Genomic DNA, 22,552 nt, shown 5'->3' on the forward strand with positions numbered 1-22,552 from the left:
ATTGATCATATGTAAGATCAAAAAAGGAGGTGAGTGCTTGATATATAAAAAATTAGAGACTACAGAATCAAGTAAAAATAATGTCAGTAAGCCTTTATTAAGTGTTTACTATGTTTTAAGGCCAGTGGATAAAGCACTCAACCTGGGGTCAGGAAGACCCTAGTTCAAATCAGACATTTGTGTGACCTTGGGCAAGTCACTTAACCCTGTTTGTCTCAGTTTCTTCTTCTGTACAATGAGTTGGAGAAGGAAATAGCAAACCACTCCAATATCTTTGCCAAGAAATCCCCAAAATGTGTCACAGTTAGATACAACTAAACAACAACAACAAAATGTGCCATGCCCTGTGCCACACCGGTATAGAAAAAATAATAAATGAAGAAGAGTAGTGCTTCCATTGTCTCTGGCAAATACTCTAGTCAGGATTTATGGGGGGAAAAAGAAATGTTCCCAGTTATACAGAATGAGAAAATGTGGGAAGATTTTATCTGCAGTGAAGGAGAGAATACTTAGACCAGTGAAATAGCTAATCTACCATAGTGCCAAAATGAAATGATGGATCGATCTATCTATCTATCTATCTATCTATCTATCTATCTATCTATCTGTATTTAATGATAAAAGTAGCAAAAATATATGAGGAGCACTAGATCACTATAATCATTATAGCATTTTATTTGTGAGATAGGAAAAGGATGTCTATTATCAGTACCCTTGGGCAGTACCAGCCTCTTCTCCATTATAAGGTTTCTTCTAGGTAGCATTAAAAAAAAATCTGAATAGAGCACAGGTTTTAAATTGGGGTGGACTGTTATTAGTCAGTGAGATAGCTACATCTGTTGAAAGAAGGGAGAACAAGATTGTCCAATGACACTGTTTTTTGACAGAGCTCCGAGTTGTGGTATGCCAAGCTGACTTTCCCTGTATGCCTATATTCCTCTATGATAACATGTGTCTCTTGGGAAGTATTATGTGAAAGATTCTGCCTCAAGTTGCTGTAAGTTTTGGAGCACAGAATTCCTAAGGAATGATAACTCTCTATCACAAGGTCATTCATTTATAGTTTCATGCTTAATACCGCCCGAGTTTTTATGTCTAGATTGAGAATCCACAGCACCTTGACAGTCAGTGGTTGTGGGAATTTTATATAGTAGCTTTTATCCTTTACCCTCAATGTGCATAACTTCAATATCCTTACAGATTATATATGTTTTTGAGAATTAATGGATTTTTTTAAAGGAAAAATTGACTGTATGGGGAAGATCTGTCAAGTATGTTCCATAGCACCCCACACAAAGTTCAGGGGTAGGATCTCATGACCATAATAATTTTTCCCCTAAAATAAGTCAATGAAAAGACACTTAAAAGTCTGAGGAACAAAATAGGAAGGCCAAGAAATAACTAAATCAACCATGGTGTTTTGTTGCTGTTAATAATTTCTAAAGTATAAATTTCCCATCGGTGATATGGTAACTTCTATGGGCAGATTCTACATACCATTAAGCCTATTTAGTAAGAGGTAGAAGTATGAGCTAAATAGCTAATGGGAGTGGAATACAGTGTCTGCAATGCAATATCAACTGCAAGCAGATTAAAGCAAGGTATTGAGTATGGAAAAAATTTCTAACTTTTAAGTCAGTGGTGATTCCCATGAAAAGACAGTTCACCGATGCACTTGAATACAGCAAGAAACTGACGTATTTTAGCTGGTATTTTTTTTTTTGTTCATTTCATGAGAGTCTCTCATACAAGCTATTTGACAATGCTTCACAATCCAATGGTCTCCATTTGACTCCTCACTGAGGTGTGAATATCGCAGTTATAATGCACAGTCATTTCTATTTATGATCCTGGTTATCTTCATGCTGTGAGGTGAATCTCTTGACATTTCATTTTAGGGATGTGAAGAGCATGCTTTCATATGTGTTTTCCTGTATTTTGTAGGAAATATATAATTATGTCAGGTGTAATAACCTTGAATGTATGAAAGACAGGCAAAAAGTTTTACAGTACACACATATACACATCCCTTTGAGATTCTTGATGACTAATTTGGTAGATTCTAAATGCTAATCCTAAGTGCTGTTTCTTGACTATCCTCAAGTTCATAACATAGGGCCAAAACACTGCCTTTTCTTCCCACTTTGACTTTTTTGAAGAAGCACATTAGAGAATAAGTATATTGATCACTATCATTAAGTAGCAAAGAGGCAACTTGGAATAGCAGGTTGAACAGAAGGTTGGCCTCAGAGTCAGAAAGACATTGATTCAAATCTTGCTTTAGGCACATACTGTCTGTATCACAATGGACAAGTCACTCTTTCAGGAGTGCAGGAAAAGCGCTACAACTAAAAATTATGGGTAATCTGAGATCTGCATTGCTGGAAATAGTTTCCAAAATGGCAGTTACCTATACCAGTGAAATCACAGTATATGTATCTGTACATCTGTATCGATATGTATCTATATGTATATAGATGTAAAACTGTATATAAATAGCATATTCCTATCTGTATATCTAATATATCTATAACTATATATAGATATATGCATACACAATACAGATATACACATGTATTTGTATGAATATGTGTATGTCTACACACATATATACATGTGTAACTACTTATTCATTACATATGCACATGTATATATGTGTTTGCCTCTAATAACATATGCATGTGTATAGACATGTATACGTATATATTAACATAGATGGACTAGAACTGTGATTTCACTGATGTAGGGCATTCCTGAATAAGGAAACTCTCTACTGTGGTTAGTTGGCATTTTTCAACAACTTATCATCTTAGAGATGACAGATCACTGAGGTAAATTGACTTACCAAATTTTACATGGCCAATGTGTTTCAGAAACAAGACTTTAAAACAAGCCCTGCTGACTTGAAGGCCATTTTTCTATCCACTGTATCACAGCTACTTGTGAAACTCATACACATAGAGGAGATATGACATGTAGTGAGGGCACTGTAAAGTATCTCATTAGGAGGATCAGCTGAAATAATTGAGATTGTTTAGAAATCAAAAGAATGGGGATAAAACCCACTTAGGTGAAATACGATGCTTCCCTTTTGTTGTTTGAAGGGTTGGCCTATGTCATTTGAAGGGATGATAATAATATAATTTATAGAACACCTTAAAGTTTGTAAAGTGATTTACAAATATATTCTTATTTTATCCTTATAACAACACTAGATGGTAGGTGCCATTATCATACTTATGTTATAGATGAGGAAACTGAGGCAGACAGTGGGTGAGTGACTTTCCCAGGGTCACATATCTAGTAAGTGTCTGAGGCAGTATTTAAACTCACTTCTTGCTGACTCCAGGTCCAGTATTTTATTCATTGTACCACCTAGCTATTTGTTTTGGTTGGATGGCAAAGGCAAAACTAGGAGCCCCTGTTGGAAATAACACACAAGCAGATTTAAATTAGCTATAAAGATCAAAGACCACTTAATCTTTTCCAGAAATATATCAGAAATATATGGCCTTGTGAGGTAATGAGTACTCCATCACCAGACTGGCAAAGTCACTGCTCCTCAGGGATGTCGCATAGAGTATTCTTTCTCAAAGTCCACCTTGAACTAGCTGCCATTTGATGTTGCTTCCAGCTCTGAGATTCTGAGAATTTACTGAAATTATAACAATGGGGACTGCCAAAATACTGATCCTGTAAGCAGTGTGTCCATTTTTACTCTAGAAAGCTTGTGTCTACACAGAGGCAAGCAAAAAAAAAAATTGCAGTCAAAAAACTTTTGACTCTTCCGTGGAATTTCTACAGCTAAATTCAGCAAGAGATGGATGCAGAAGGAAAGTGAATAATGTAATATAGCAAAAGCTAATCTACAGACAACTTAGGAGTTAAAGCCTTTTGCAGCTACATTCCAACTTGGGAAATGGATCAACCATGGTTAAGCCCGACAAGTGAGATGTTGACATTTGAGGCCAGATGGCCCACACTGAGATGTCCCACTTCACAGTCTTAAAAAGTTGGCAGCCCCAGCCTGAGGATGTGTGGAGTCATCCACATATGCCACCCTCCCTTTCCTCAATGTGTTACATTAGTGGCTTTCACTGTCAGAAAAGTATAATCTTTGTGTGAGGATTTCCGAATGTTAAAAGAACTGAATAATAGAGAATCACAAGGAAAAAGAAAAAAAAGTCCATTGAGACACTGTGACATTAAATTTGCTCCAGTGTGACCTTTAACTATGTCTCTTGTGCTTTCTGGAGGCCTGAATTCTTCTCTGCAAAAGTTACTCTTAATTAACTTCTTAATCATGAATTTCTAAATGATATATCGTCAGGTAGAGTTTCTATTTATCCATGAAGAAAATGCAATACTATTCTCTGCTTGCCCCCTTCTCTTCTGTCACCTGATTTTTAAAAAATTAAATATTTAAAACAATATCCTCAATTATCAATAAATTATTTTTAAATAAACCTGATTTAATAGTAAACAAAGTCTATATTTTGGATTTTTACCAATCTTTTTAAAAATTTTGCTTTTAATGAGTTTATTTGAAAAAAATTAGAGATGGAACCCATAAGTATGTCTTTCTAAACATTCCAGGTACATAGAGGTATAACTTAACCATTTGACTTTGTGAAATATGAACTTAGAAATGTTCATGTTCTACTTCGTCTCTAAACCGGAATATAAAATGGTTACATCATATTTACTTCATGAGTATTTTGTAAACATCGATATGTGTAGATGTTGTCTTCCTTGACTGAATGTAAATTCCTAGAAGAAAAGGGCTATTTCTTTTTTTTGTTTGTTTGTTTTTATCTCTTAGGCCTTATAAAGTACCTGACACAAAATAGGCACTTAATTACTTAAAAAAATGTAAAAATATTTATTTATTAAGTGTTTATTACATGCAAGATACCTGTTAAACTCTAAGGATACTAATGGAAAAGGAAGAATGCCTGTACTCTAAAAAGCTCCCATTCTAACTGGGAGATAATACACATAGGAAGTTTTAGGTGTGAATCATATGGAAACGCCTGATGGTTCTTGGAGGTAGAATGGAAAACCAAATAATAATGCATCTCCATTAATTTCATTTCCATTAATAAAACCGTATTGGTTTCTGATGTTGGATCATGTGATGTTGTCAAGGTCTTTGGTCATGGGAATTGTCTTTTCTTTTTTCTGTAGCTCTAGATTCTGAGGAAGGGACTGATGAATGAGGGAAGCTTCATGACCTACAGAGGAAGTTACTAAGTTGAATTCCCACAAGGGTTGTTCCTCAGCCCCTGCTCCCCTGGATTATAGAGACAAGGCCATTGGTTTGGAGCATTTGTTGTTCTGAGTTCTATTTGTTGGTTGGTGTTAGTTGCAAGGATAAAACCTTTCTGCACAAGGGCTGCTATAATGCATATATAATTGGCTATAATGTTCTGGAAGTAAACATTTAAAATGGGGCAGAGTTTTTGAGGAGACTAATGTATCTGTGCAGGTGAAACAGTAACCAAATTAGAGTTTAAAAACACATGAAGAAGTTAGAAATGAAGACAAGATCTGGTTAAATGGCCATAATAGAGGAAGAATCATTGGTGGTTCAGCATTAACTTCTTGAAAGGATATCCTCTAGGAGACTAGCCCAGGGATTTGTGTTTGGCTCAGTACTGTTGAAGTTTTGTCTATTTGTCTATTTTTTTTTATCAGTGACGTAGTTAAAGGAATAGGTCATGTATTAAGTTGTAAATGGCACAAAACTGAGAGGGAAAGCTGATGATCTCACTGATAAAGGATACATCTAAAAATTCTAACAGGTTAGAATATGGACTAAATTGTTTTGAATGGAATTTAATATGGATAAAAGTGTAAAGTCCTACACTTGAATTAAAATTATTTTATAAATGTAGTGAGGAACATGTTTAGACAGACATTTGTCTTAAAAATTATGAGGATTTTGGCGGGCTGCAAATTAATCAAGAATCATCAGTCTGAAATGGTAGCCAAAAAAAAAAAAAGGAATCCTGGGCTATATTACAAATGACATGGGCTACATTACAAATGACATAATTTCCAAGAATGAGAAAGTGGTAGTTATACTGTATTTTGTCCTTGTCAGAGCACATCAGGAGTACTATGTTCAGTTCATGATTCCACATTTTAATAAAGACATGGTTAAAGTGACATATGTCCATCAGTGGACAACTGGAATGGTAAAGGACTATAAGTCATTGCTATTATGAGAATCATTTGAAGGAAATAGTGATATTTGTTCTAGAAAAAAGAAGACTTATTGGGCATGGAGGTAGAAGGATATATCTTCAAGTGTTTAAATATCTATCACACAGAAAGAGATAAAACCAGTTCTGTTTGACCCCAGAAGGCAGGAATTAGACTACTGGTTGGATTATACAGATTTAGACTTCATGAGGGAAATATAACAATTTCCTAATAATTCATACTATCTAAAGCTAGAATTGGTCACCCTTGGAAATAAGGGATTCCTTCTCATTGAAGGTCTTCAAGAAGAAGATGGATAACCATTTCTTGTTTATGTGGTAGAGAGGAGTTTTTTGGACACAGGTTTGACTAGATGACTTCTGAGGTCCCTTACCAGTTCTGAAATTGAGTTATTAAAAGCAATATAGTTAATAATTCATATCAAATGAAAAAAAAATGTAGAAAGATCCATTTAGCTCTGTCTGTTTACTGGGTACCAATTTCTCATACAAGTTCTCAAGCCACCACCCCCAAAAAAAAGCTTTCTCTTCTGAAGTCTTAATTTTAATGGCTACTTCATATTGTCTTGATTTTGGAGTGTTTTATCCTTTCTTTCCTATTTTCTTTTTTTTTTTTACCATTTCACTTTTAATGTAGCATAATTTGCCTACCCTGAAGCCAGGAACAGAGAAGCTTTTTTGGATTCACATTACCCAAGCTGAAATTCACATTTCTATTCTGGCATTTACTTATAGATAAGATAGGATAGGGAAAAGAGTGAGGAAAAGAAGAGAGTTTCCTGGCTGTCTTCTTTATTCAAGAACTGATTTTCTTCTAGTAGCTCCCAACAGCGTCACTAATTTTAACAACATTTGATAAGAGAGTTGGGAAATTACTGGACCAGTCAAAATGTTTTCTTTCAACTGCTGCTTATAGATGCCAGTTACTATTTTATGAGATGAAGATATCATTTTAGCCTAGAGGGGATTACTACTAAGCACACTCTATGAGCATGATAGTGGGTTTTTAGGTGTGTTTTTTTGTTTGTTTTTTTTTTTTCAGTAGAAATCTTATAGGTACAGGCAGTCTACTGTGATCAGGAAAAGAAGTCTCCCAACAGTCCCAAATATCTTATCTCTTGTGTTGTATAACCTTGGTAAAACATAATTAGAAGTCACCTGAATATTGAGTAGACCCAGCTATAATAGAAGTTGTTGTGAATGAGTTAGGGAACACCCTAAGCCAACATCAAAGAGCAATAAAACATTTATGAATTCAGGATTAAAGTAAGTGTACTATAACTTGATAAAATAAGGGCCATTATTTCACACTTTGTGAGAGAAGAATTTTAGTTTCCTTGTGCATAGAATCACTGAATCTCAGATTTTTATCTTACCCTTGAAGGTGATCTAATCCAACTGATGCCTTCACTAGAATTCCTTTTATGATGTGCTTAACATTTGAACATCCACAATTTTAAATTCAGATTTTTAGGGAGGGGCAACTTACTACTTCCTTAGGCAACTAATTACACTTTTGGATGGTTGTAATTGTTAGTCAATAAGCCATCTTTAAGTGTTTACCAAAGATACCAAGAAAGACATAAACATTATACTCACCTACAAAGAACTCACATTCTGATTGAGGAGACAAGTTGCTAAACTTGTGCATACTCATGTAGATGGAAAATCATCTTGCTGGGAAGGCATTATCAATGTGAGGGACCAAGAAAGGCCTCCTGAAGAAGGTAGACTTTGACCTTAGTCTTGAAGGAGGCCAGGGAAGCAAGGAGGTGAAGATGAGAAGGATGAGCATTTCAAACATGGGTTGTAGTCTATGAAAAGGCATTGAGTAAGCAGATGGGGCAGCAGGAAAGAAGTAGTAAGAAAACCATTATTGTTGGATCATAGAGTACATAGAGGGGAAGTAGAATTTGAAAAAACTAGAAATATAGCAGGGAGCCAAGTTGGGAATGGTTTTGAAAAGACAAAGAGCATTTTATATTTAATCTTGGAGGTATTAGGGAGACATAATAGTTTAATGAGTGAAGGGGTAAGATGGCATTATCAGACCTGCATTTTAGGAAACTCTGGCTGCTGAGGATGGATGCAGTTGAGAAAGACTAGAAGCAAGGAGGTAGATCAGAAGAATAGGATAATAGTCCAGGTATCAAATGATAGGGTGGGGAGGTGACATTGGACTTGGAATCAGGAAGAATCATGATTTTGAATCTCAGACACTTACTAGCTATGTGACCTGGGGAAAGTCACTTAACTCTGCTTGTCTCAATTTCTTCATCTTTAAAATGAGCTGGAGAAGGAAATGGCAAAGTACTCCAGTATCTTTGCCAAGAAAACCCAAAAATGGAATCACGAAGAGTTGGACATAACTGAAATCACTCAACAACAGCGTCAAATGACAAGAGCTTTTATCAGGGTGGCCTGGCATGGTGTGAGTAAAGGGGAAGGAACATATATGAGAGATGTTGTAGTAGCATGTAAATATAGAGTAACTGCAAGTAATCAGTTGATGATGACACTGAGGCTTTCAGGTTGTGGCTAAGAGGATTAGAGTACTGCCCTTTATTATAATGTTATAGGTTAGAAAAGATCATAGTTCTGAGAGGAGAACTAATTGTTAGGATTTACTTTTTTCCTATAAGTCAAAATCTAATAAACCTATTGCTCTCTGTTCTACCTTTTTTGGCCAAACAGAATAAATCTATTTGTTCTGTGAGGGAGGTGGGGAGTGATGGAGGGCTCAATCTATCTGTGTAGATTTTTATGCCTTCATTCCTCAGAAAACAATTTCATGAGTTATACTGTAGTCAAAAAATTCTGAGTGCCAATTATCTTCCAGTGTGTTTTCTAAATTTATCTGAATTTGTCCCTGACCTCAGTTCATCACAGTGCCTAGACTTGAAGTCTGTTAGCTTACCCAACACTTGCTAGAGTTTACACTGTGCCTTCAGAAATCTAGTATCCTCTCCATGCTGGAGTAAAAATAAGAGCATAATCTGAGTTTGTTGTTTTATACAAAGATGTAAATGACAGGCAAAAAAGGAAAAAGAGATGGGAAACTATATGATGGTATGAACAAAACCGGCATGTGATTCATGAAGGAAAGTAGAATTAAGGTGAGGTTGACATGTTCCTGTCACCAGATACCTCAATCCATGAAAATAGAGGTAGAGGCAACATTTCTGGACATAACTGTTTATCCCTTTTTATTTGCTTGTTTGTTTATTTATTCATTTATTTCTACAATATCATACATACTAAATTGACAAGCATCACTTGGTGAAATGAGATGATATTCTTGTCTTTTTGATAACTAAACATTCATGAGTTCTCCCTCACCAGGGGTCTTCAGGTGAAAACCAGATGGCTTATTGATGGATATAAGATGCTGCTGTTATTGTTTAGTCATTTCCAACTCTTCATGACATCATTAGAGTTTTCTTGGCAAAGACACTAGATAGGATGTTCACTGGAGGTCTTCTTGACTCCAGGCACGACCCTTTAACGGCTTTGCCACTTAGCTGACATAGGGAATATCCATTTTGCTATGAGTTCAGCTATATGGTCTTTGAGTGTCCCCCTGACTCCAAAATTATGTAGCTACATCATTTCCAGTTTTGCCTTTAAAAAGTTGTGCTTGATGGAATGAACACAGTTGTAAACTCTATAGAACTATATTATAAAATTTTATTTTAAAAATCCATTTTAAATTCCATCCATTTGACATTCATATCCCAATCAATACTTCTTTTTCTCCCCCCAGTCACTGGTTTTATGCAGTTTGAAGAACCTTTGGCACAGTCATGCTGTTCCATTCTCCCTGGAGGCACTATCAATAATGCAAATTTAGATAAGTGAATGAATGCAGTTCATCAGGGAGGACCATGAATTTATCCATTTGTATATTTCCAATTTCTCACACTCAGAGATTATAGTAGAACCAACAATGTAGAGGAGAAAATTTTACTGAATTATCCTTTTTCCAATTAACTATGAATGAAGAAATTATTGAACTATCCTAGCCAAACAGTCCATGTAAAAATAAGGGAGGGAAGAGAAAACAGTTTAATTTCTTTGGAAGTTTTAATATTGATTTACTATCTTATCTTCCAAAAGTAAGTAATCTCCATGTCTGTTATTATTTTCTGATTAACTATGCAGTGCCACCTGGTGTGCAGATGGAAAGAATATTACACATCATAGGCTCTGTTCACACCCACCCACCCACACACACAAACCTATGTGGCAAAAAGTTAACAGATGTTCATTTTGCTTGTGTTACAGAGAGAAATTGTGCATCCAACTCTTGATTCATAAACCAGAATTGGATGACAATATATCTATATTTGAGTTCTTCATTCTAAGGCTAACGAATAGACCTTTAGAGAGGAAATATATTTTTTGGGGAAATTTCTTCCTTGTGTCTTTGAATTGTTTTAGTATGTACCCCTAAGCTCCTTGTCAGCAAACATGATACAGTAGTTGTGTGCATTGAACCCTAATGTTTCGCTGACATATTTCACGGAGCTGGGCATATAATAGGATTTCCATAAAGGCTTTCTGAATTCAAATTGACTCAAATGTCTTAATCGAGTCCCTACTATACGTAAATTACCAAATTAAATATAAAACTGCCATGTGTATAGAGACACTGTGGTATTATAGATAATGAGAGAGACTTAGAGTTAGGAGAAACCTAATATGAATTCCTCCTCTAACCATAGGTGAGTCATCAAGTTCTTTTAATGTCTACTTACTCATCCATAAAATGGGAATGATTGCACTTTGAAAACTTGTAGGCTTACCAGGAGGAAAGTAGCTGGTAAATTTTAAAATGCTATCAAAAAAGTATGCCTATCTGCTAATTTATAAATACCAAACTTTTACCTCTGGTATTATTTTGTAAAAATAATGGCTCACACTTCTAGAGTCCTCTTCAGTTTACATTTCTCACACTTCTGTTGTGGTGGGGATAGAACACAATATTTCAACTCATCAAATGGCTTCAAATCCTTACTGTGTTTCTTACCACCTTTGTGAACTTTGATAGGAAGTTACCCTTTTTGAACCTCAATTTTCCCAATAAATGAGAGGACTGGATGAGAAGATCCATGTTTGAGTAAGGCTAATGCTCCTGTCTTCATGGAACATATAGTCTAGTGGGTGAAAGAAACACGTGACTATAATATACAGTGATATGCTGAGTTTTACACACACACACACACACACTATACACTCATTTATAAACAGGAAGAGAACCCCATTTCAGGCTTAAAGGTTAGAGTGTATAAAAACATGAAGTGGGGAAGTGCAGGACATGTTTATGGAACAAAGAAGAGCTGAGTTTGTCAAGAGTGTAGAGTACATGGAACTTTATTAGACAATGCTAGAAAGCTTGCATGTTGCAAGATTGTGGAGGCCTTTATGTATCATGTAAAGGAATTTCAACCTTACTCAGTAGGTAACAGGGAGATGTTGGAAGATTTGGGACAGTTGATTGACAAGAATAGATTTATGCAATTAGTCTGTCATTGTGATGAAGGTTGGATTGGAGAGGATAGAGAGTAAAGATGGGAAAATTTGTTGGGAACCTTTTGCATTAGCCCAAGCAGGTGGTAATTAAGCCTATACTAGGGTGATAACAATCAGAATATAAAGCAAGGAACAGTGAGAGATGTCTCAGAGGTAGAATTGACAGGACTTGATAAATAATTGAATGTGAGAGGGAAAGGAGAGGGAAAAACCCAAGGATAAGACCAAGGTTTCAAAAATGAAAAACTGTTTGAATGGTGCCACTTTCAGAAACACTGAACTGAGAAGGAAGAGCATGTTTAAGAGGAGGGAATGAATAATAAATTTAGGTTTAAAGCATGTTTCATTTGAGAAATTGATGAGCAATCCCAGTGGAGATATCCTTTCAATAGTATGAGATGCTGGTCTGGAATCAGAAAAGGAAACTGTGTTATATAAATGAAGGTTTTTTAAAGTCATTTACACTAAACTATTAGTTGAAATCATCAAATTGAAAGATACTTGAATAGGAACTAAATACAAAGGAAGAAAAGGGAAGAGACATAGGGAACAATTACATTAAGAAAGGGGAAAATGAGGAGAAAGCAGGGGAGCAATTCACAAGGAGCAGAATAATGAGGAACAAGGATTAATATATGAAGCGAAGAAAGGAAGGATAATCCAGTACAAAGAGGTGGCCAAATTCCACTTCTTTCTTTAATGAATCAATAAGTTAAAACATACTTCTTGAGTTTATACTGAGACTACACATGACATTATGATATATCAAAAAAATTGAGCATATGACGGAATCTCTGACCACAAATGTTCATAGTTACTTTAGTGATACAATTATTAAGACAAACAGGGAATCAATTTAGTCAGGGATGAATCTTGCCAAATGAAGGGGCCGTGGAGGTTGCAGTAAAGAGATTAGTTGGACTGGAACATGTTATTGATATTAAAAATACTGTTTGGACTTCACGGGAAAGAGCCAAGATGGCCATGTAGAGAAAGCACTCAGCTGAGCTCTCTCAACATGCCCTCCAAAAAATCATAAAATAATGCCTTAAATTGAATTCTAGAGTATCAGAGACAACAAAAGGTCAGAATGAGGAATTCTTCTAGCCTAAGACAAATTAGGAGGTTAGAAAGAGAGACATGTGACACAGGAAGGAAAGCTGACCAGAAGCCCATAAGAATAAAACAGGAGTTGTGGTACCAGGTAGCGGCAACAGAAGCAGCAGCAGCTTCTGGAGTTTTCAAGCCACTGACAGTAAGAAAACCTGGCGACTGGTCTCAAAGAGATTATGGGGCAGTGGATGCAGTACCATTCACTGCCTGACAACTACATTGCCTCCATCCACTTCTGGTTCATATATGGGTCAAGGGTGGAGAGGAGAACTTTCAATCTAGAGGAAGCAGGAGTACTGAGGAACACTTGTTTGGCAATTCCATTGCCTAAACCCACTTCTGGGTCATGGTTCAAGAGTAGAGAGGAGCAGAAGCCTTGAGGGGCAGTATCATTTTGGTCCCAAGGGATCAGTAGCCCTTCCTGGGCAAGTATTGAATTTCATACCAGAGGAACAGTGACCGCACCTCTCCCCAGAACATACCACTATGGGATTATCAAAAACTTTCGAACACCCAGAATTAGCTCTGAAAACAGTAGTGTGAAAAAGCCTGAAGCTAGAGATAGTGTCCTCTCTAACAATACTGGACACAGATGATGACATTAACATAAAGTTCAAAATCAAGAAATGGGGCAAGAAAATGAGCAATCATTAAAAAAGTTACTATGCTGACAAAGAAGGATTCAGATATAAACTCCCAAGAAGACAATGAAATCAAACCAGCTACAAGCAAAGCCTCAAAGAAAAATATTAATTGCACCCGCTGATTTTCAAAATCAAATAAGAGTTGTGTGAGAAAAACTAGGTAAGGAAATGAAAGCAGAGGATGGAGATTATGAAAAGTTAATTGACAGCTTTGAAAAAGAAATACCAAAAATACTGAAGAAAATAACACTTAAAATACAGAAGTGGCCAAATGGAAAAAGAGGTACAAATGTTTACTGATAAAAAAAACTCCTTAAAAAGCAGAATTGGCCAAATGGGAAAAGAGGTACAGAAGCTCACTGAAGAAAAGAATTCCTTAAGAATTAGAATTGGGCAAGTGGAAGCTAATGATTCCATATGACATCAAGAAACAATAGAAGAAAGTCAAAAGAATGGGAAAAAAATGTGGAAATATCTCATCAGAAGAACAACTGACCTGGAAAATAGACCAAGGATGTATAATTTAAGAATTGTTGGACTAATCCACACTCAGAAAAAGAAATATGGATTCTGAATGCAGATGGAAGCATACTATTTGCTCTCCTTACCCTTTGTTGTCTTGTTTTATTGCTTCATTCTTGTGATTCCTCCCATTAGTTCTTTTTTTAATTGTATAGCAGTTCTTTTTTATTAATATTTTTTGTTTATTTATTTTTAGTTTTCAACATTCACTTCCATAAGATTTTGAGTTCCAAATTTTCTCCCCATCTTATCCCTCCCCCCCATCCCAAGATGGTACACATTATGAATATCTCTTCCCCTAATCTGCTGTCCCTTCTATCCCCCCTTCTCTTATCCCCTTCCTCTTTCATTTTCCTGTAGGATAGATTTCTATACTCCAATGCCTGTATATCTTATTTCCCAGTTGCATGTAAAAACAATTTTTAACATTTGTTTTTAAAACTTTAGGTTCCAAATTTTCTCCCTTCCTCCCTCCCCACTCACCCTCATTGAGAAGGCAAGCAACTCGATACAAGTTATACATGTGTAGTCATGTAAAACGTTTCCATAGTAGTCATGTTGTGGAAAACTAACTACATTTCCCTTCCTCCTATCCTGCCCCCTGACCCCATTTATTTTATTCTCTCTTTTGACCATGTCCCTCCTCAGACATATTTGCTTCTGATTAACTCCTTCTCCAATCTGCCCTCCCCTTTATCATCCCCGCATTCTTTTATCCCCTCCCCCTCTATTTTCTTGTAGGGTAAGATAGATTTTCATACCCAATTGAGATGTGTATGGTATTCCCTCCTTAAGCCAAATCCAATGAGAATAAGATTCACTCATTCCCTCTCACCTTCCCCCACTTTCCCTCCATTGTAAAAGCCTTTTCTTATCTGTTATATATGAGATAATTTACCCTAGTCTACCTCTCCCTTTCTCCTTCTCCCAGTATAATCTTTTCTCACCCCTTAATTTTATTCTCCAGACATCAACCCTTTGTATTCAACTCACCCTGTGCCCTCTATCTATCAATCTATCTATAAATATAATTTTTTCCTGCCAACTACCCTAATACTGACAAATGTCTCATGAGTTACAAATATCATCTTTCCATGTAGGAATGAAAACAGTTCAACCTTAGTAAGTCCTTTATGATTTCTCTTTCCTGTTTACCTCTTCATGCTTCTCTTGAGTCAGCTGCTTGTGATTCAGTCCCCTGAGGCCTGCTCCAGGTTTGTTGCAGTCTTGTCATTGCCTGCATGTCCATGCTGAACTGTGCTTTTCTCCCAGCCCAGCACAATAGACCTTTCCAATCAACCATCCAGGTTGTCTTGGGCTGGAAATTTTTTTCACTCTGTCTTTTTTGTGGGTTCTGATGCTCTAGAATTTGTTTAGTTATTTTTACATGTATTTGGAGGGTTTGGGTGGAGAGCTCAAGCAAATCACTTCTTTCACTTCACCATCTTTCTGTTACTTCTAATTTTTCTTTACAGCATGACTAATGTAAAAATATGCTTAACATAAATGTATATGTAGAGCCTATGTTGGATTGTATGACATCTTGGGGCAGGATGAGGAAGAAATGAGGAAGGGAGAAAATTTAAAACTCAAAATCTTATGAAAGTTAATGCTGAAAAATAAGAATAAATAATTTTTAAAAAAAAGTAAAATAGTGGACTACCTGAAATTTATGATCACAGAAAGAGCATAGATATCGTATTTCAACAAATTATCAAAGGAAATTGCCTTGATATCCCAGAACCAGAGGGTAAAATAGAAATTGAAAGAATCCATTGATCACCACCTGAAAGAAATCTGAAAATGAAAACTCCCAGGAATATTATAACCAAACTCTAGAGCTCCCAGGTCAAAGAGAAAGTACTTCAAGCAACCAGAAAGCAACCATTCAAATACTGTAGAGCCATAGAAAGGATTGTATGAGATTTAATAGTTACCATGATAAAGGAGCAAAAGACTTGGAATATGATATTCCAGAAGACAATAGAGCTGGGATTACAACCAAGAATAACCTATGCAACAAAACTGAGTATAATCCTTCAAGGGGAAAAATGGATATTTAATGACATAGATGACCTTTTAAGCATTCCTGATGAAAAGATCAGAGCTGAATAGAAAATTTCACTTCTAAGAGAAGTCTTAAGAAAAGCAGAAGATAAACATGAAAAAGGGTCTCAATAAAGTTAAACTGCTTATGTTTCTACATTGAAAGATGATACATGTAACTTATAGGAACTTTTTCAAATTAGAAAAGTCCTACATAGAAGATGATTTAAGAGTGAGTAAATTTTGTTGGATGATGTAAAAAATTGGATAATTAAGAATGAAGTATGCTCTAGGAATGGGTAAAGGAGAGAAAGAATGGGGAAATTATCTCTTATAAAAGAGGAATGCAAGGAAGAGCTTTTATAGTGGAGTGGAAATGGTGGAGGTGGGGGAAGGTAGGCAATACTTGAACCTCACTCACATCTAATATATGCCATATTTATTTGATAATAGAAAGTAATCTTACTCAATAGGTAAGAAAGAGGGCAGAAAAAGGAAGGCAGTGGTTAGGAGCAAAACAGACTTTAGAAGAGGGATAGGATGAAAAGAGAGAGAAGGAAAACAGAAGAAAACAGGATGGAGGGAATTTCACAGTTAATAATCATAACTGTAAATGTGAATGGGATGCAGATAGCAAAATGAATTAGAAACCAGAATCCAACAAAATGCAATTTACAAGAAACATACTTAAAACAGAGAGACACACATACTTAAAATAAGAGACTGAAATTTATTATGCTTCAGCTGAAGTACAAAAAAAAGAGTAGTGATCATGATCTCAGGCCAAACGTGGCAAAAATAGACCTAATTTAAAGAGATAAACAGAGAAATTATAACTTGCTAAAAGGAATAATTAAAAACAAAATAATGTCAGTACCTGAACATATATGCACCAAATTGCATAACATCCAAATTTTAAAGGAAAAGTTAAATGAATTATAGCAGGAAACAGACAGTAGAACTATACCAATTCTCAACATTACCATCTTAGCATTAGATAAATCTCACCACAAAATAAATAAGAAAAAAGTCGAGGATGTCAATAGAATCTTGGAAAAATTAGGCAGATAGAGACCTTTTGAGAAAATTGAATGGGAATGAAAAGGAATATACTTTTCTCAGCTTTATGTGGCACCTTCATAAAAACTGACAGTGTGTTAAGACATAAAAACTTCATGACCAAATGCAGGAAAGTGGAAATATGAAATGCACCATTTTCATGTTTTAATGCAATAAAATATATTTAATAGAGGGCTGTGGAAGCACACATTAACAATTAAAGATAGTAACAACAATGAGACAGCATACCAAAATTTATGGTATACAGACAAAATAGTACTTAGGGAAGAATTTATATTTCTGTATGAGTACATCAATAAAAGAGAAAAAGAGCAGATCAAGAAATTGGCATGTAACTAAAAAAATAGAAAAAGAACAAATTAAAACTTCCTAGTTGAACACCAAAATGTAAATACTGAAATCAAAAGCTAGATTAATAAAATAGAAAGTTAAAAAAAAAATTAAATTGATAAATAAAACTAGGAGTTGGTTTTACAGAGGGAGGGGATAAATCATTGGTAAACTTGACTAAAAAAGAAAGAAAACCATATTATCAGTATCAAAAATGAAAAGGGTGAATGAATCGCTAATGAAAATAAAATTAATATGTACAAAAATATAAACTGTTCAGATTAACAGAAGTGTAAATAACCCGTCTTAGAAAAATAAATTGAACAAGTCATCAAGTTTTTGAAGAAAAAAGTGTCCAGTACCAGAAGGATTTTGTAGTGAATTATATACTAAACATTTAAAGACAATAAATCATAATACCATATGTTATTTGCAAAATAATTGACAAAGGAGTCCTACCAAATTCCTTTCATGACACAAACATAGCTTTGATACTTAAATTACAGAGAGCCAAAACAGAGAAGAAAAACTGTAGGCTATACCTTAATGGATATTGGTGCAGAATTTTAAAATAAATACTAGCAAGGAGATTACAGTAATATTGAAAATCACAAAGATCATGCACTATGACCAGGTGGCATTTATACCAAGAATACAAGGCTAGTTCAATATTAGGAAAAAATATCAGAATAATTGAACACATGAATAACAAAAGAAACCTTATGGTTTTATCAATAGATGCAGAAAAACACTGAAAATTCAAAACATCCATTCCTATTAAAACACTAGAAAATATTGGAAGAAACACTTCCATTCTTTAATCGATAATTTAATAGATAGCAGTAGCTATCTGTTAGCAAGAGCAGGCTTTATCTGTAATGAAGACAAACTTGAAGCCTTCCCAAAAGATCAAGGGTGAAATAAGGTTGTCCATTATCATCATTATTCAATACTTTAGAAATACTAGCTATAGCAACAAGACAAGAAAGAAAAATTGAAGCAATAAAAATAGGCAGTGAGGAAACAAAACTATCACTCTTCGCAGATGATATGATAGTATACTTAAAGAACCCTACAGAATCCATCAAAAATAAAAACTTGCAGAAACAATTAACCACTTTACAAATTTGGAGGATATAACATAAGTATACATAAATCATCAGCATTTCTATGTCACCAACAAAACCCAGCAGCAAGAGAGAGAAAGATAAATTCCATTTAAAATAACTGTAGACAGTATAAAATACTTGATAGTCTACCTGCCCAAGGAGTTATGAACACAATTACAAGACATTTTTCACACAAATAAAGACAGTTCGAAACAACTGGAGAAATAGTACTTGCTCATGGGTAGGCTGAACCAATATAATAAAAATGAGAATTCTACCAGTTACTTTACTTACTCGGTGCCATACCAGTCAAAATATCAAAGAATTATTTTACAGAGCTAGAAAAAAAAAATAAAATTCATCTGGAAGAACAAAAGACAAAAAAAAAAATCAATGGAATCAATGGAAAAAAAATGGTAAGGAATGTGGCCTAGCATTTCCAGATTTCAAACTATATTACAAAGCAGTAATCATCAAAACAATTGGGTACTGGCTAAGAAATAGAGTGGTGGATTAATGGAATAGATTAGGTACACAATCCTCAGTAGTAAATAATCATAGTAGTCTACTGTTTGATAAACCCAAAGATCTAAGCTTTTTGTGTAAGAGCTCATTATTTGACAAAAATTGCTCAGAAAATTGAAAAAGAGTTTGGGCAAATTAGGTGAATGTGGAAAAATTTATCTGTCAGATCTGAAGATAAGGGGCGAGTTTTTGACCAAACAGGAGATAATATGGATCATGGAAAGTGAAACAGATAATTTTTATTCCATGAAATTAAAAAACTTTTGCACAAACAAAATGAATGCAGCCAAAATTAGAAGTAAAACAGGAAATGGGGAAAATCTACACCAAGTTTCTCTGACAGAGGTTTCATTTCTGAAATATATAGATAAATGAGCCAAATTGTTTTCAAAAAGAGCTGCTCCCCAGTTCATAAATGGGAATCAGAAATTGAGGGGATCATCATTGATTGGAGAACGGCTGAATAAGTTGTGGTATGCGGAATATTATTGTACTATAAGAAATGATGAATAGGTTGATTTAAGAAAAAAAAAATTGGAATGACTTATATGAACTTGTGGAAAGGGATGAGAAGGGAACCAGAATAACAATGTACACAGTAACAAAAATATTATATTAAACTATTCAATATTATATTATGTTATATTTTATTTTATAATTGCATGTAACATTATTGTATAATATGTATATAGTATAATATGTAAACATATATCATATATCATATTATATACATATGTATTATAATATATAATGTGTAAAATGTAACAGATTGTTATATAATATAATGGTGTTATATAATATAGTATATTATATTATATTAATACATTAATAATATATAATATATGAAATATAACATATTATTGTACAATATGTATATTATATATTACATTGTATATTATATTATACAGTATTATAATGATGATGATCAACTATAAAATACTTACCTACTCTGAAAAAGACTATGATCCAAGACCATTCCAAAGGACCCATGATGAAAAATGCTATCCACCGTCAGAGAACTGATAAACTCTGAATGATGATTGAAACATGCTTTTAAAAAAACTTTATTTTTTTTTTGTCTTTTCTCTTCTAACATAGCTAATATGGCACTATATTTTGCATAACTTTGCATATATAATCGATATCCAGTTGCCTTCTCAACAAGGTGGGGAGGGGTAAGAAGGAGAAAGCTAATTGGAACTCAGAATTTATTAAAAAAAATGATTGTTAAATTTTTACATGTAATTTGGGAATATTTAATGAAATAAATAAAATATATTTTAAAGATAATGCTTAACAAACTTGGATATGTTGATATAGTCTGATGGAAAAGTAGATAAGGTAATTTAGATTTGATGTGACAGGTTCTTGAACAAAAGGAATATAAAATAAAACTCATTCTTTGAGTTTTATAGCCATAGTTTACAAATTAGATTAGAGAAGGAGAATAGGGTATCAGGTTTACCAGTAATAGTAGGAGGCAGGTGCAGCAATCTAGGTTAGCACTTGAGTCTGCATTAGAGGAATTATGGAGAACAGAGAGAAAAGCATGAATACAACAAACATTGCAAAAAAAATTGCAAAAATTTACACGCTGATTGGTTTTAAAAGATCAAATGGAAAGAGTATCATAGAGTCAGAACCTATTAGAAATAGAAGGTACATATATATGTATGGGTACGTAAAGGGTGTATTTTGCCCACAAAACTTATGTGATTCCACATGGGTCTGCCTAGAGGTAGTGTGCAAGAAGGTAAGAATAAGTATCTTTTGAATTTCCTCTCCCCAACCTTCTCCAAGGAGAAGGGCAGGAATGGGGGCATTTGTTGCTCTGCTAGAATTGTATCTATCTATTCCCTTAAGTATTGTTAGTCAAGGGAAAATAATTAGATTCAAGCCAAGTTCCTGGTCACTATTCATTACTAGGAAGGAGTATCCCCAAGCTGTACATCTGAGGCTTTACTCCCTTCCCACCAGATGTCAGTTCCATAATGACCACACATAGCAAATAAACACATTTTGCTAAGTTGATAACAAAACAGAAGTCAGCCATAATATACATATCAGAATACATATCAGATGAGGCAGAGAGAGAGAGCGAGAGAACTAGGAGGAGAATGTGACTTATCTAATGTCAGAGAGGAACATTGGTCATTTGGTCATTAGATGGTAGAGAATGGTGCTGAATGCAAATCTCTTTACTCTCAAGCCAGTACTCTTTCTATTATTCCATATGATTAAAGTAATGGAAAAACTTTTACATACTCCTGCCCCAAATCTTACCTGCTAATATCAAATTCCTTTGACTCATATCCAAGGCCTTTCACGATATGACTCCAATGTATTTTTTCAACCCTATCGCATACTGTGTTGTGTGTTTGTTGTTGTTGTTGTTGTTGTTGTTTTGAGTGAGGCAGTCGGGGTTAAGTGACTTTCCCAGGGTCACAGGACTAGTAGTAAATGTTAGTTGTCTGAGGCTGGATTTGAACTCAGGTCCTTCTGACTCCAACGCCAGAGCTCTATTCACTACGCTATGCATGCTATGTTTTGGCAGTTACTTTCCCAATGAACTCCAGATATTACCAACTCCATGCCTTTATTTATATTGTTTTCCCTGCCTTTAATATTCTTTAAAGCACAGCTTAAATGCTACCATCTCTATGAACTCTTTCTTGATCCTCACATAAGAGTAATGTCTTGTTCCTCTTCACCTCTGTACTACTTTCTTGTGATACTTAACACATTCCCCTTGGTACATAGCCATTTATATAGATGGTTCATCTTCTGTACTGGAATAGAAACTCCATGAAGGTAGAGACAATGTTTTATTATTTTGTGTTGTCTTCAAATTATGTAATCTAAGAACTTAGAGCTAGGATAATATATTTAAATACAGAAAATACTTTAGAGGGCAACTTGCCCATTTTCTTTCTTTTATAGATGAAGTTCAGAGAGGTTAGTTGACTTTCCTATAGTTGCACAGCCAGTGAGTAGCCAAATCTGATTTCAAATCTTGCTCTCCTATTCCTAAATTCATTGCGTTTCCTATATGCCATGCTGCCTCTCAAAACTGCAAATAGTAAAAAAGTGTTAAGGATTCAGCTGTACAAATCATCTTATTTATTATTAATTCCCTTAGCACATTTACAGAATATACAAAATTTTAAAATCTTCCCTGGGGTATACTTATTCACTTAGAAATTACTCAGAAAAGCATGTTCATATTTACTTAGCATTTTCAACTACATGCATTCCTTTAAAGGTTTTATAGCCAGTGGACATTTAAAAAAATATTTGATTTCATTCAGAATGTGAGCTTATGTCCATCATGTACCTATCTTATTTTAAGACTATGCAAATGCTAATGTGATTTATTTCAAATATTAGGAGACCACTTTTGTTACAAAATATGCTTTGTCACTGT

The 22,552-nt window shown here is 34.7% G+C and overlaps 1 protein-coding gene across 3 annotated transcripts in view; it reads left to right on the plus strand.

Moving 5' to 3' along the window:
• The window catches only part of DPYD (dihydropyrimidine dehydrogenase), a 1,011,926-nt gene that overhangs the window by 339,448 nt on the left and 649,926 nt on the right, over positions 1–22,552 (plus strand). The window lies entirely within an intron of this gene.

The sequence above is a fragment of the Phascolarctos cinereus genome, unplaced genomic scaffold, assembly GCF_003287225.1.
Source record: "Phascolarctos cinereus isolate Bilbo 61053 unplaced genomic scaffold, phaCin_HiC Scaffold_5;HRSCAF=322, whole genome shotgun sequence".
Lineage (NCBI taxonomy): Eukaryota > Metazoa > Chordata > Mammalia > Diprotodontia > Phascolarctidae > Phascolarctos > Phascolarctos cinereus.